The sequence below is a fragment of the Schistocerca nitens genome, chromosome 7 (assembly GCF_023898315.1).
Source record: "Schistocerca nitens isolate TAMUIC-IGC-003100 chromosome 7, iqSchNite1.1, whole genome shotgun sequence".
Lineage (NCBI taxonomy): Eukaryota > Metazoa > Arthropoda > Insecta > Orthoptera > Acrididae > Schistocerca > Schistocerca nitens.
In genome coordinates, this window is record NC_064620.1 from 537,025,362 (window position 1) to 537,038,175 (window position 12,814).

Sequence of the window (12,814 nt, forward strand, 5' to 3'; positions counted from 1 at the left end):
TCCTCCTGACTGATCTCTGTCACAATTTAACACTATAAATAACTGCAGTAATCAGGTTATCTGTGCAGACATTTAGAGCATGTTTAAGCTAACACTGATTAAAAGAAGACATAACACAAATATTCATAAACGAAAGAGAAAGTCAATCATATTCTTATAACTAAATACTTCTACACTAGTACATTATCTCTGAAGATCACACATCATTAATGTTCATTCATTTTCAAAAGAATGGTGCCCCTCTTTTTTTTACACATAACACATAGGACTATTAGTCATTTACTGTAGGAATATTTTTACATCCTTACGCGGATACAGTCCCCGTACTCTCCCTTAGTGGGGATCTGCTAAGAGATAGCTACTATTTCCATCTTGGACTAAGGAATGGAGTATGAGGCTCGACAGTAGGTTTTGTGAGGCTTCACCTCGATATTGTATTGATATCCCTTAACAATTCCTGGTCGTTCTGAAAAAACATCTGCATAGTTAGATAATAACTGTACCAAATCCTGCTGTTGCATTGAGTTCAAATTTTCGGACTGTGATACTTTGTTCACAAGTGCGTCCACATTTGCTTTTAATTGATCACTTTGTACGTCTGGATAATAGAGATTTTGTCCTAGACAATGATTGTCTAAATGTAGTATCCACTGATTTCTACATTTTATGTTAATAGCATTACAATTAGGCACAGGTACCTCTTCAGATCTGAGCATGGACAATTCTATCCTCCTACCCGCGTTCATCAAACTTAATTTTCCCCGAGAAAGGTCGATTACTGCGTCCCTTTCTCTCAAAAAATCTACCCCCAAAATGCAGGCTACCTTTAAACCCTTTACTACCAGGAATGAGCACGCTATGGCTTCTCCCCCTATATACATCTCTACCCTCACTTGGAGTTTAATTATTTGTCGCTGTGCACTGATGGCTCCAGTGACTTTGCAATTGTTCACAGGAAAAGTCAGCATACGCTTTTCTTTCCTCAGTACTCTGAATAAGTCCATACTCATGACACTGACAGTAGCACCTGTATCTACGATTGCTTGCACATCAATATTGTTAATTATTATCTCTATTATCGCTTGTACTTTGTCTTTGTGCTCCTTTATGCACGTGAGTGGTTCAGTTATTAATTCATCTCCCATCTGTACCCCGTCATTATACCTGAGGATACAGATTCTCGATGTTTTGTTCTGTGTCGGGCTACTCTCACTACAAACCTCAGCCGACGATTGAGAGCGTATCTCGGCTGAATCTAGTTTATTGGATAATTACTGGTGGATGGGTGTGGCTGCTCTGTGTCGCTGACCTCCACTATGTGTAAGTTGTGTTGCGTCGGCCGTCACGGTTGCGAAATTGGCGCATTTTGTGGTGGCGGTCGGTTATTGTCATATCTTTCACTGTTTTGCCGGTCCGGACTGGGCCTCTGGTTCTGTGGCCAAGTTCGGTTTGCATCGTTATAGGTATTAGTGTTCCACGGCCCCCTGGCATTTTTCCATCTACTATTGCTTGGTGGGCCTGTTTCATATCGGTCCTCTGACCTCCTTTTCCGGTCATTATTCACCGGCGGACTATTGCCGTTCCGGTCTCTACCTCTATTCCCGTTTTGTACATAATCTTGTCTCCTATTGTTACCTCCGCCGTTTCCATTATTTGGTGGAGGCGTGTTATTTCGACCATTTCTGTAACCGTTTCCGTTACTTCTAGCCTGTTCAGAGGCTGCCGTAACATCCTCCTGAATCAGGTCAATTGAGTCCAGAACAGACAAGAGATGTTCCATGTCGTTCGCCGGTACGTGTATAAGTTTTTCCTTTACGTGTATCGGCAAGTGTGATTTCAAAAGTCTGATCAAATCCCGGGATGAAATCTGCTCGTCCCAGTAACGGGTCTTATTAATGTACTTCTCAAAATATTTTCGCAAATTGCCTAATCGTGGAGAATACGGCTCTGGATTATAGACCTCTTTCCGTAATCTCTCCTGAATACATGTTGACGAATATTTGGCCAAGAATGCCTTTTCAAATTGCTCATATGTGTCGCAACTGTCAGCTGCTTCGGTTGCCCATAATGTTGCATCTTCTTGTATGTAAGACATAACGAACTGTATTTTCTGTGTATGACTCTAAACGCAAGGCAAAATGTTTATAAATCCCTTGATAAATACTACAGGGTGAACAGATTTCTTCTCCGTTGTAAAGATCTGAAACTGTCGGTTTCTAATCAGGCTTTCTTCAATCACTATTTTGGAGTGACATTTGTTTGTTTCGCTAACATTGGTTGCCTGTTCTGTCTCGCAGTCGCAATTTTTTACTGCTGTGTTATGTCAGTGTGCACCGCCCTTTTTAGGTCCTGCACTTCCGTATTGGAGCCCAAGTCTTTGGCCTCAATCGCGGCGTGCACCCTCTCGTCTATTTTTTTTATACATTCGTTGTCAATTTTGTGCACTAGTTCGGACATTTTGTGCTCAATTACTTGACTTGTATTTCTAATTGTTTCATACCGTTAGCCAGTACACTGATTTCATCCACGATACTGGCGTTAGCCACTTGGATATTATCTACTCTGTCGCTAAGTTCTTGCACCGCTTTGGGTATGGTTTCAGTTTTGTTTCAAACTAACAATCTCACTTTGCATAGCTTCCAAAGATTGCATTACCTGCAAATCTCTCTCATGCTGGCGTCGATAACGCTCTGCTTGTTCATGCATAAACGTAGCTTGGAAATTGAGCATGCGCTCGAACATAACTCTTAATGATTGCAATTCTGACACCTCACCACTCTCTGGTCCGTGTCTAGTGCTTGTGGGTGGTACAGTATTTCTACCTTCAACTGAATCTCTGGCTGGCAGTGGCAACATTTCTTGCCCTTCTGCCCCCAGATTCTCACATTGTACTTCCTGAACTACGCCACTAACATTACTATGTGCCCCACTTTCTAACTCGGTATCACTGCTTGCTAACTGTTGTTCATTATCCATGTTTATATCTTTCTGACTACGCAATCTAACCATAGTCAACAAAAGAAACAAAATCTGAACTAAATATCCTAACACTCAGGTTTCACTGACATAATGACACAAGAAATGGTCATTTGTTGAAACACACTTATTATATACTACAATGACTAACTACTCAAATGTCCTGTTATTTTTAAAAAAAAGAACACTAACAACAAGCACACCACTAATGATCCGAGAACACTGCACTGAGGCTACTTTACTACCCACAGGACAACTACACTGTAGCTTTAACTTTTGGTGATCTATCTTGGGTGCAGCTGCCCCCTGGTATTGTGGTAGGTAATTAATTTTTCGATATAATGAGCTCTCTTCTTAAGCTTGCCTCTGGGTATATAGTGTTCTCATGCAAAAAATCATATACAGGTATTACCACACAATATTGGTTAGGCAATACGTACAATACATGAAAAAATATTAATTGTTCTCCAACAAAATTCGACTACAATATTTCCCTAGTTACCTCATGGGTATTTTGTGGCCACTGCATATTCGAGCCCCACGTTGGGCGCCATTTTAATTAAATTACAATTTTAAAAAAATGAAAATTTAAATAGTTACTTTTTCAATAATTTTTTTTGTTATTATCTCCTTCTTACTTTCAGTCAGTACTTACGAACTTTGTTGTAGAACCTCTTATTTACTTGTGGTATTAAAAATTCATTTAGACAGAATTAAGTACATTTAAAATTATGTGAACTTAGTCAACCCTCTCATGCTGATAAATTCATATTAACTGATTAAGAATATTTAGTTGAGAATTAAATCCTTTACATAATTCGGCCTTGGCACACATTTTCTAAATGCAGTGGTTTTTTTTAAATATTTACTGAATTCTTTCCCGGCGTTAGCTATGGAACACAAGACTGTATCTATTAGCAGAAAATGGTTAAATATTGCCAAGCCGACGTTTAATTATCATTGATAAAACACACTTCACTATACATTTAAGTTATTTGAAAGAATCAAAATTGTTAAATTTCAACGTTAACTATCCGCCTATGAATGCACAAATGTGAAACTAGTAATAAATTCCGTCAGTCTCTGGATCTCTGTAAAAGAAAAACATTTACTTAATTCACTGCTAATTTTTATCTGCTCCCGATTTACGGGTTCGGTTAATTTTTCTTAGCGGAACAATTTTTTAAATGTGCCGCCGCTGAAAATCGTTCGGTCGCGGCACAGCCCAGCAACACCGCTAAAAATGCTGAAAATTCTTTAAAGAAATATTATAGATGACATGGGCAAGCTAATTTACATTAATAATACACACTTTTGTTAAATTATAATGTATTTAGACCACAACAATAATTCAACTTACATTAGTTTGTAATTTCTCCTCTAATGGGGGCTAACTCTAGATACAGACAATAGAAGTCTACCCATTCATAAAATGCTACGTCACAGCTTCCTCTCACCCTCAGCTCTCGAGGAAGCCGACAAAGAATACACTCTACGTGGTGCTTTTTATACTACTGCTGACCATTAACATCTCTTTGTAATCTTACATCATTATTTTCCTCTGTGGCTGAATTTTACATTTTTGCTATCGCAGATATTGACACATTTCGCAATTACGTTGTTGTTGTTGTTGTGGTCTTCAGTCCTGAGACTGGTTTGATGCAGCTCTCCAAGCTACTCTATCCTGTGCAAGCTTCTTCATCTCCCAGTACCTACTGCAACCTACATCCTTCTGAATCTGCTTAGTGTATTCATCTCTTGGTCTCCCCCTACGATTTTTACCCTCCACGCTGCCCCATGTTCTGAGGCATCCCTTGATGCCTCAGAACATGTCCTACCAACCGATCCCTTCTTCTGGTCAAGTTGTGCCACAAACTCCTCTTCTCCCCAATCCTATTCAGTACCTCCTCATTAGTTATGTGATCTACCCATCTAATCTTCAGCATTCTTCTCTAGCACCACATTTCGAAAGCGTCTATTCTCTTCTTGTCCAAACTATTTACCGTCCATGTTTCACTTCCATACATGGCTATACTCCATACAAATACTTTCAGAAATGACTTCCTGACACTTAAACCTATACTCGATGTTAACAAATTTCTGTTCTTCAGAAACGCTTTCCTTGCCATTGCCAGTCTACATTTTGTATCTTCTCTACATCGACCATCATCAGTTATTTTGTTCCCCAAATAGCAAAACTCCTTTACTACTTTAAGTGTCTCATTTCCTAATCCAATACCCTCAACATCACCCGACTTAATTCGACTACATTCAATTATCCTCGTTTTGCTTTTGTTGATGTTCATCTTATATCCTCCCTTCAAGACACCATCCATTCCGTTCAACTGCTCTTCCAAGTCCTTTGCTGTCTCTGACAGAATTACAATGTCATCGGCGAACCTCAAAGTTTTTATTTCTTCTCCATGGATTTTAATACCTACTCCGAATTTTTCTTTTGTTTCCTTTACTGCTTGCTCAATATACAGATTTAATAACATCGGGGAGAGGCTACAACCCTGTCTTACTCCCTTCCCAACCACTGCTTCCCTTTCATCTCCCTCGACTCTTATAACTGCCATCTGGTTTCTGTACAAATTGTAAATAGCCTTTCGCTCCCTGTATTTTACCCCTGCCACCTTTAGAATTTGAAAGAGAATATTCCAGTCAACATTGTCAAAAGCTTTCTCTAAGTCTACAAATGCTAGAAACGTAGGTTTGCCTTTCCTTAATCTTTCTTCTAAGATAAGTCGTAAGGTCAGTATTGCCTCACGTGTTCCAGTATTTCTACGGAATCCAAACTGATCTTCCCCGAGGTCGGCTTCTACTAGTTTTTCCGTTCGTCTGTAAAGAATTCGTGTTAGTATTTTGCAGCTGTGGCTTATTAAACTGATTGTTCGGTAATTCTCACATCTGTCAACACCTGCTTTCTTTGGGATTGGAATTATTATATTCTTCTTGAGTTCTGAGGGTATTTCGCCTGTTTCATACATCTTGCTCACTAGATGGTAGAGTTTTGTCAGGACTGGCTCTCCCAAGGCCGTCAGTAGTTCCAATGGAATGTTGTCTACTCCGTGGGCCTTGTTTCGACTCAGATCTTTCAGTGCTCTGTCAAACTCTTCACGCAGTATCGTATCTCCCATTTCATCTTCATTTACATCCTCTTCCATTTCCATAATATTGTCCTCAAGTACATCGCCCTTGTATAGACCCTCTATATACTCCTTCCACCTTTCTGCCTTCCCTTCTTTGCTTAGAACTGGGTTGCCATCTGAGCTCTTGATATTCATACAAGTGGTTCTCTTCTCTTCAAAGGTCTCTTTAATTTTCCTGTAGGCAGCATCTATCTTACCCCTAGTGAGACAAGCCTCTACATCCTTACATTTCTCCTCTAGCCATCCCTGCTTAGCCATTTGCAGTTCCTGTCGATCTCATTTTTGAGACGTTTGTATTCCCTTTTGCCTGCTTCATTTACTGCATTTTTATATTTTCTCCGTTCATCAATTAAATTCAATATTTCTTCTGTTACCCAAGGATTTCTACAAGCCCTCGTCTTTTTACCTACTTGATCCTCTGCTGCCTTCACTAATTCATCCCTCAAAGCTACCCATTCTTCTTCTACTGTATTTCTTTCCCCCATTCCTGTCAATTGTTCCCTTATGCTCTCCCTGAAACTCTGTACAACCTTTGGTTCTTTCAGTTTATCCAGGTCCCATCTCCTTAAATTCCCACCTTTTTGCAGTTTCTTCAGTTTTAATCTACAGGTCATAACCAATAGATTGTGGTCAGAGTCCACATCTGCCCCTGGAAATGTCTTACAATTTAAAACCTGGTTCCTAAATCTCTGTCTTACCATTATACAATCTATCTGATACCTTTTAGTATCTCCAGGGTTCTTCCATGTATACAACCTTCTATCATAATTCTTAAACCAAGTGTTAGCTATGATTGAGTTATGCTCTGTGCAAAATTCTACCAGGCGGCTTCCTCTTTCATTTCTTAGCCCCAATCCATATTCACCTACTACGTTTCCTTCTCTCCCTTTTCCTACACTCGAATGCCATTCACCCATGACTATTAAATCTTCGTCTCCCTTCACTATCTGAATAATTTCTTTTATTTCATTATACATTTTTTCAATTTCTTCGTCATCTGCAGAGCTAGTTGGCATATAAACTTGTACTACTGTAGTAGGTGTGGGCTTCGTATCTATCTTGGCCACAATAATGCGTTCACTAAGCTGCTTGTAGTAGCTTACCCGCGTTCCTATTTTCCTATTCATTATTAAACCTACTCCTGCATTACCCCTATTTGACTTTGTGTTTATAACCCTGTGGTCACCTGACCAGAAGTCTTGTTCCTCCTGCCACCGAACTTCACTAATTCCCACTATATCTAACTTTAACCTATCCATTTCCGTTTTCAAATTTTCTAACCTACCTGCCCGATTAAGGGATCTGACATTCCACGCTTCGATTCGTAGAACGCCAGTTTTCTTTCTCCTGATAATGACATCCTCTTGAGTAGTCCCCGCCCGGAGATCCGAATGGGGGACTATTTTACCTCCGGAATATTTTACCCAAGAGGACGCCATCATCATTTAATCATTCAGTAAAGCTGCATGCCCTCGGGAAAAATTACGGCTGTAGTTTCCCCTTGCTTTCAGCCGTTCGCAGTACCAGCACAGCAAGGCCGTTTTGGTTATTGTTACAAGGCCAGATCAGTCATTATGAGTATAGAAATATTACAATCATAAATACATTGAGAATATTATTACAGAAAATATTACAATAATAACGAATGTCCTTTACACAAAATTAAATAATATTTTTTGTTAAATAATTACAGTATATACAAATTGCTTCATAGCGGCGTATATAGTACAGTTAAATTTTAGTTTATTAATAGTGTGAGTGTGGCCAGGGAACGTTACACCCACCCGGAGATCCAATTGGGTAATAATCCCAATGTTTTGTCAATGGAAAGATCATCATGACACTATTTCAATTACAACCCGCATGTCCTGTGGATACATATTACGTCTCTTTAATGCAGTGGTTACCATTGCCTTCTGCATCGCCATGCCGTTGATCAGTGATGATTCTTCCACCTTTAGGGGCAGTCTCCCACAGCCCTGGAACTCTGTCGGGTGCTCTGCCTTCTTTGACAAGGCCGTTAGGTGAATAGGACGTGATTCCCTACGACGGAAGTCTTCGGCCGGCATTGCTGATGATTTTTATTCAGATTTTAATTCTTGGCGGTCTTCGAACACGTGACTGAGGATGCTTTGATGACTAATCAATGGTGCTTCCCCTAGACAAGTAAAGATTCGTATGAATTGTTTCTTTCGGTGCTTCAACAACTGGTTCTGAACCATCAGCATGTTTTGCCCGCACTCCGCCAGGTGTGGTCGCTTTGGCTACTGAAGCTTGCAGCGGCTGCATACGCCAGCTTCATACAGACAACAGGGTGGGGGCCTACGGACTCGTCACAGCTTAACTGCAGGACGCACCTCCTTGAACATCCTACGGAAATATGCTCCGCGGAGTAACGTCCTCCGTTGGCCATCATATAAAGTAAGAGCACAATAACTATAAATGTTAAGAAATGAGGGATATGTTTCTGCAGTTCTATATAATTTTTTCAAACGCTGTTCGGGACAGGGAAAAATATGAGCTTCGGATCGTTTTCCTCCAAGTTTGACATTACTCTAACGTAAAGTCTGAGGGCAGTATGTTATCTTCTGGCGGACTTTCGAAAGGGAGTATTCCAAAGCCAGCAGGGCTAACTTTACTGACATCTCTGTCTGAGTGATTAAGAGTAACCGATTTTTCACATCTATCTACAATTAAATAACATAACCCGGGACTTTTCATTTTAAGATACAGAGCATTGGTCACAAATGATAGATATACTCCTACAACATCATCCTCATTTATCAAAACTTTTTCCATGAACCATGATTTTATCCCATGATCGATCCACCGGAAACTTTGATTGAATCTTCCATAAGGTTATACGTAATATTCATCCTAGCAACTCACTACTGCACTCGTCAGTCGAATCGCAGTGTAATGAATAGTAAATGGGGAAAGATCTGAAGCAGTTGCGGCGAATTATTAATTCCGAGAATATTATCAACTGCCTACGAGAATTGCACGTTCCGTGCTACGGACTCATCTCTCCGGAATAAGTAACCACAAATGTATATCGGAGGACTCTGTGTGAAGCGATTGCACAAATCGGACGTGTTGGAGAGATTTTGTTATTGTTGTGCGATGCTATTAAGCTCCATTGGGAATGTTAACTTAGTCGTTGGCAAAATAAACAAATTCAAGAAAATAATATTCCTTCGAAGTGTGTATTTATCAATTTATAAAAGATTTGACAAACATTCTTCAGATATCACGTGACGTGGATCGATTGAAGGTGCAGTTGGAATGATAGTGCGAGCCTGTATATTATCACGGTCAATATTCTGTGAGAGAATATCTCAGAAGCAATAAACTTATCGTTGATAAAAAAGTTAGACACATCAATCCATACGCATCATAGAACTTAGTTGTGCAGAACGATCTTCGTAGCGAAATAAACATTTTAGAGATTTCAGTTGGATCAGTTCCGACGAGGAGTACCAGAGAGATCGACGCTGCCCTATACCTTTCACAAATCACTTACCTCAAAAAAATCTTCGCTACTCGAACTACTGCAATACAGCGAGCGCCACTACTGCCAGCACCGGCCGCGGTGGTCTAGCGGTTCTGGCGCTGCAGTCCGGAACCGCGGGACTGCTACGGTCGCAGGTTCGAATCCTGCCTCGGGCATGGGTGTGTGTGATGTCCTTAGGTTAGTTAGGTTTAAGTAGTTCTAAGTTCTAGGGGACTTATGACCTAAGATGTTGAGTCCCATAGTGCTCAGAGCCATTTGAACCATTTGAACCACTACTGCCAGCTAAATAATAGATTCAAACTATGGAAGGCACTAACTACTGATAGGCATAGTTAGCAAATGAAAGACTTTGATAGAGAACAAACAATGTATTTACCTCAATAGTGTTCAAAAGTCATAATGTATATAGCAGTTCATGACATCCAATCTTACAATTTTCAAAACTCCGCCATCTCTCTCCCCACATCCACCACTGCTGGCAGCTCACCTCCAACTACGCAACGCTACGCGCTGTTAACGTCCAGCTGCCCAACACTACAATGGCAGACAACAATGCAAACCAGCCACAGACTGCACACAGCACAGCCAGTGATTTTCATACAGAGCGCTACATGGCGTTACCAATGAAGAAAACCTAAACAGCCTACTTACAGAGTCCCCATGCTCCCCACAAAAAATTTTAGAAATTGTTTTGGGCAGTGGCCAATAATGATTTGATAAAATTTTTCATAATTACAATAACAAAGATATCAAATGCACACAGTTATTGATACAATGTTGGTCAAAAGCTAAAATTTTCTCACAGTCCATAAAGACAGTCCTGATCATTCATCACAGTAAAATTGCAGTGTTTTTTTTTTTTCTCAAAGTCTGAGCAGTAAAAGAGAATGCACACGGAAGTAGTGGATTTCCATGCAGTCTTGAAGAAGTAGTGTTGTCCTTCCAACGGAAAGACAGTGCTGACTCTTGACATGCAGACAGGTAATGCGCCACAACAGAGCAAACCCACACCAGAGTCAGTCGAAGTTTTGAAGAATATTGGTAGGTAGGTCATCACAGAGCAGACCCACTGTAGTCCTAGTAGAGATTATGGTATTGGTGGGCCATCAGAGGTGCAGACCCACTGCAGTCCTTGTAGAGACGGCCAGCAGCCATCTGTTGCGACTGTGCAGGTGCACAATCACCATCGAAGAGTCTTGCGGACAATATAGCAAGTCCATAAACCACCACTTGTGCACTCGAAAAAAAATGTTTTGAAATGTCTTTAGAACCAGCAATGCTGTTGTCCAGTCCTTTGCTGAATTATCATCACACGTGCAAGCACTAACAGTCCCAACTTCTCACATACTGCACATATATTATGACCAACAGAAACGTGCGCAGTGAAATGATACTTAATTTGAAGAACTGGTAACAATTACAATTTGATAACATAAAAATACAATAACAAAGATACATAATACATCATTAAAGAACATAACAATACAGATAACATTTGTAGTAACACAGGCTTTACAAAAGAATAAAAATAAACATATACATCAGTGTTACAGGAATTATGACATAAGTTCATATATAAAGATCAGAATAACTTTTGAAACATCATCTTCTCATATGGGCCACAAAACAGAATAAATATTGTCTAAACATCTATACAAAGTAAATAACATAGTATTAGAAAAATTCTACAACATAGCTCTCATCAGCTAAACACATAAACACAGGAAAAACACAAATACACAAACATATAGAGGGATGACACAAAAGGAAAGGATATGGTTCGTTTTACTGCAGTATTTTGCATGGAGATCTCCCTTCGTTCATCATTATTCCCAAAAGTCCTATCTAAGCCTGCTTTCTCTATTCTGTTCACATCCTCTTTCAAAAATAGTTTTTTCCACTGTACACTACTTTTTTTTGTCCAGACCATTTTCTTATAGCTTCTCAATGCATTTCTTCCAATTCATCATAGTTAGTTTCTGATATAGTCTACCCCTCTTAAGCTAACTTAAATCTACTGAGCTCAGATATACGTATATACCAAGGGACGAGGCAATGCAGCAGCACATAACAAATTAACACAAACAGCAATGACAAAATTTCAAATTGGCGAAGCAAGCAGCATAAATTAGCAAAGCAAATTCAATATTACAACTAATGTAAGGCAATGCGCAGCAAACAAGAAAAATAAATCAGTAGTAAAACTAGCTTACTACAATGTAAAATTCAGTAGGACTATGCCTGGCAAACAGCAGCAGCAAATGCAATAACTTATATCCAAACATGATATAGCTCAAGCAGAAAAAATATTACAGTAAAAATGGCCATGTTTAATACCTATGTCACATCTTAACACTAGGGTGATGCATCACCTTAACTTACACTACTAAATAAGTTACCCAGTCATTGACAAAAATTATGTATGCAATTCCTGTGAAGGAAAATGTCTTTTTGTGCTCCCTCGTATTTTTTAAAGTAGATTATAAAATGGTTATGTACTGGAACTGTAGGCATAAAATATCTATATTAGTACATCTAGTAAATTTTATTTTAACCAATGCTGCAGTGCAGCTAGAAACTAGATATCAAACAAAATAGGCAAAGCAAGGCGTGAAACGTCATTCACTAGCCATATGGCATTTCATAATGCAGTAAACAATCTTTCAACTAGCAAGGCAATAGATGTGATTTTAGTAAACGTCATAAATTACGAGCTCCACAGTGTAATCGTATGTTTTCAGGTTTGAGCGTGTTGTATTTGCGATGCTTTCTACAAAGAAATGTCAATAGCGAGGATAACGGCTTCCTTTTTACTTCACCTGTGCCTCTGCAAGACACACACTAATGGCTTTTTTCCAGGCGAATGTCGCGCAGCTGCCCACGTAATGCATCGTGGACACGACGCATTACGTGAAGGTCACTTAAGTTTCTTACTGAAATATTTACAACACCAGTTTGCACTACAGTGGCAGTCTCACATACAAAACTTCACGGGTCGAGAATTTGCGTTGCAAATGTGTAGAAACAAAATCTTATGAATATAATGGTGTTCAAAAAATTTTCGCCGGCAATGCGATACATTCACGCATTTACACACATTTCATAACTCTTAAAGTACGATTCTTGGTTTCCAACATCCTTTTTCACAAGTCAGAGTCCCTAACCACTATTC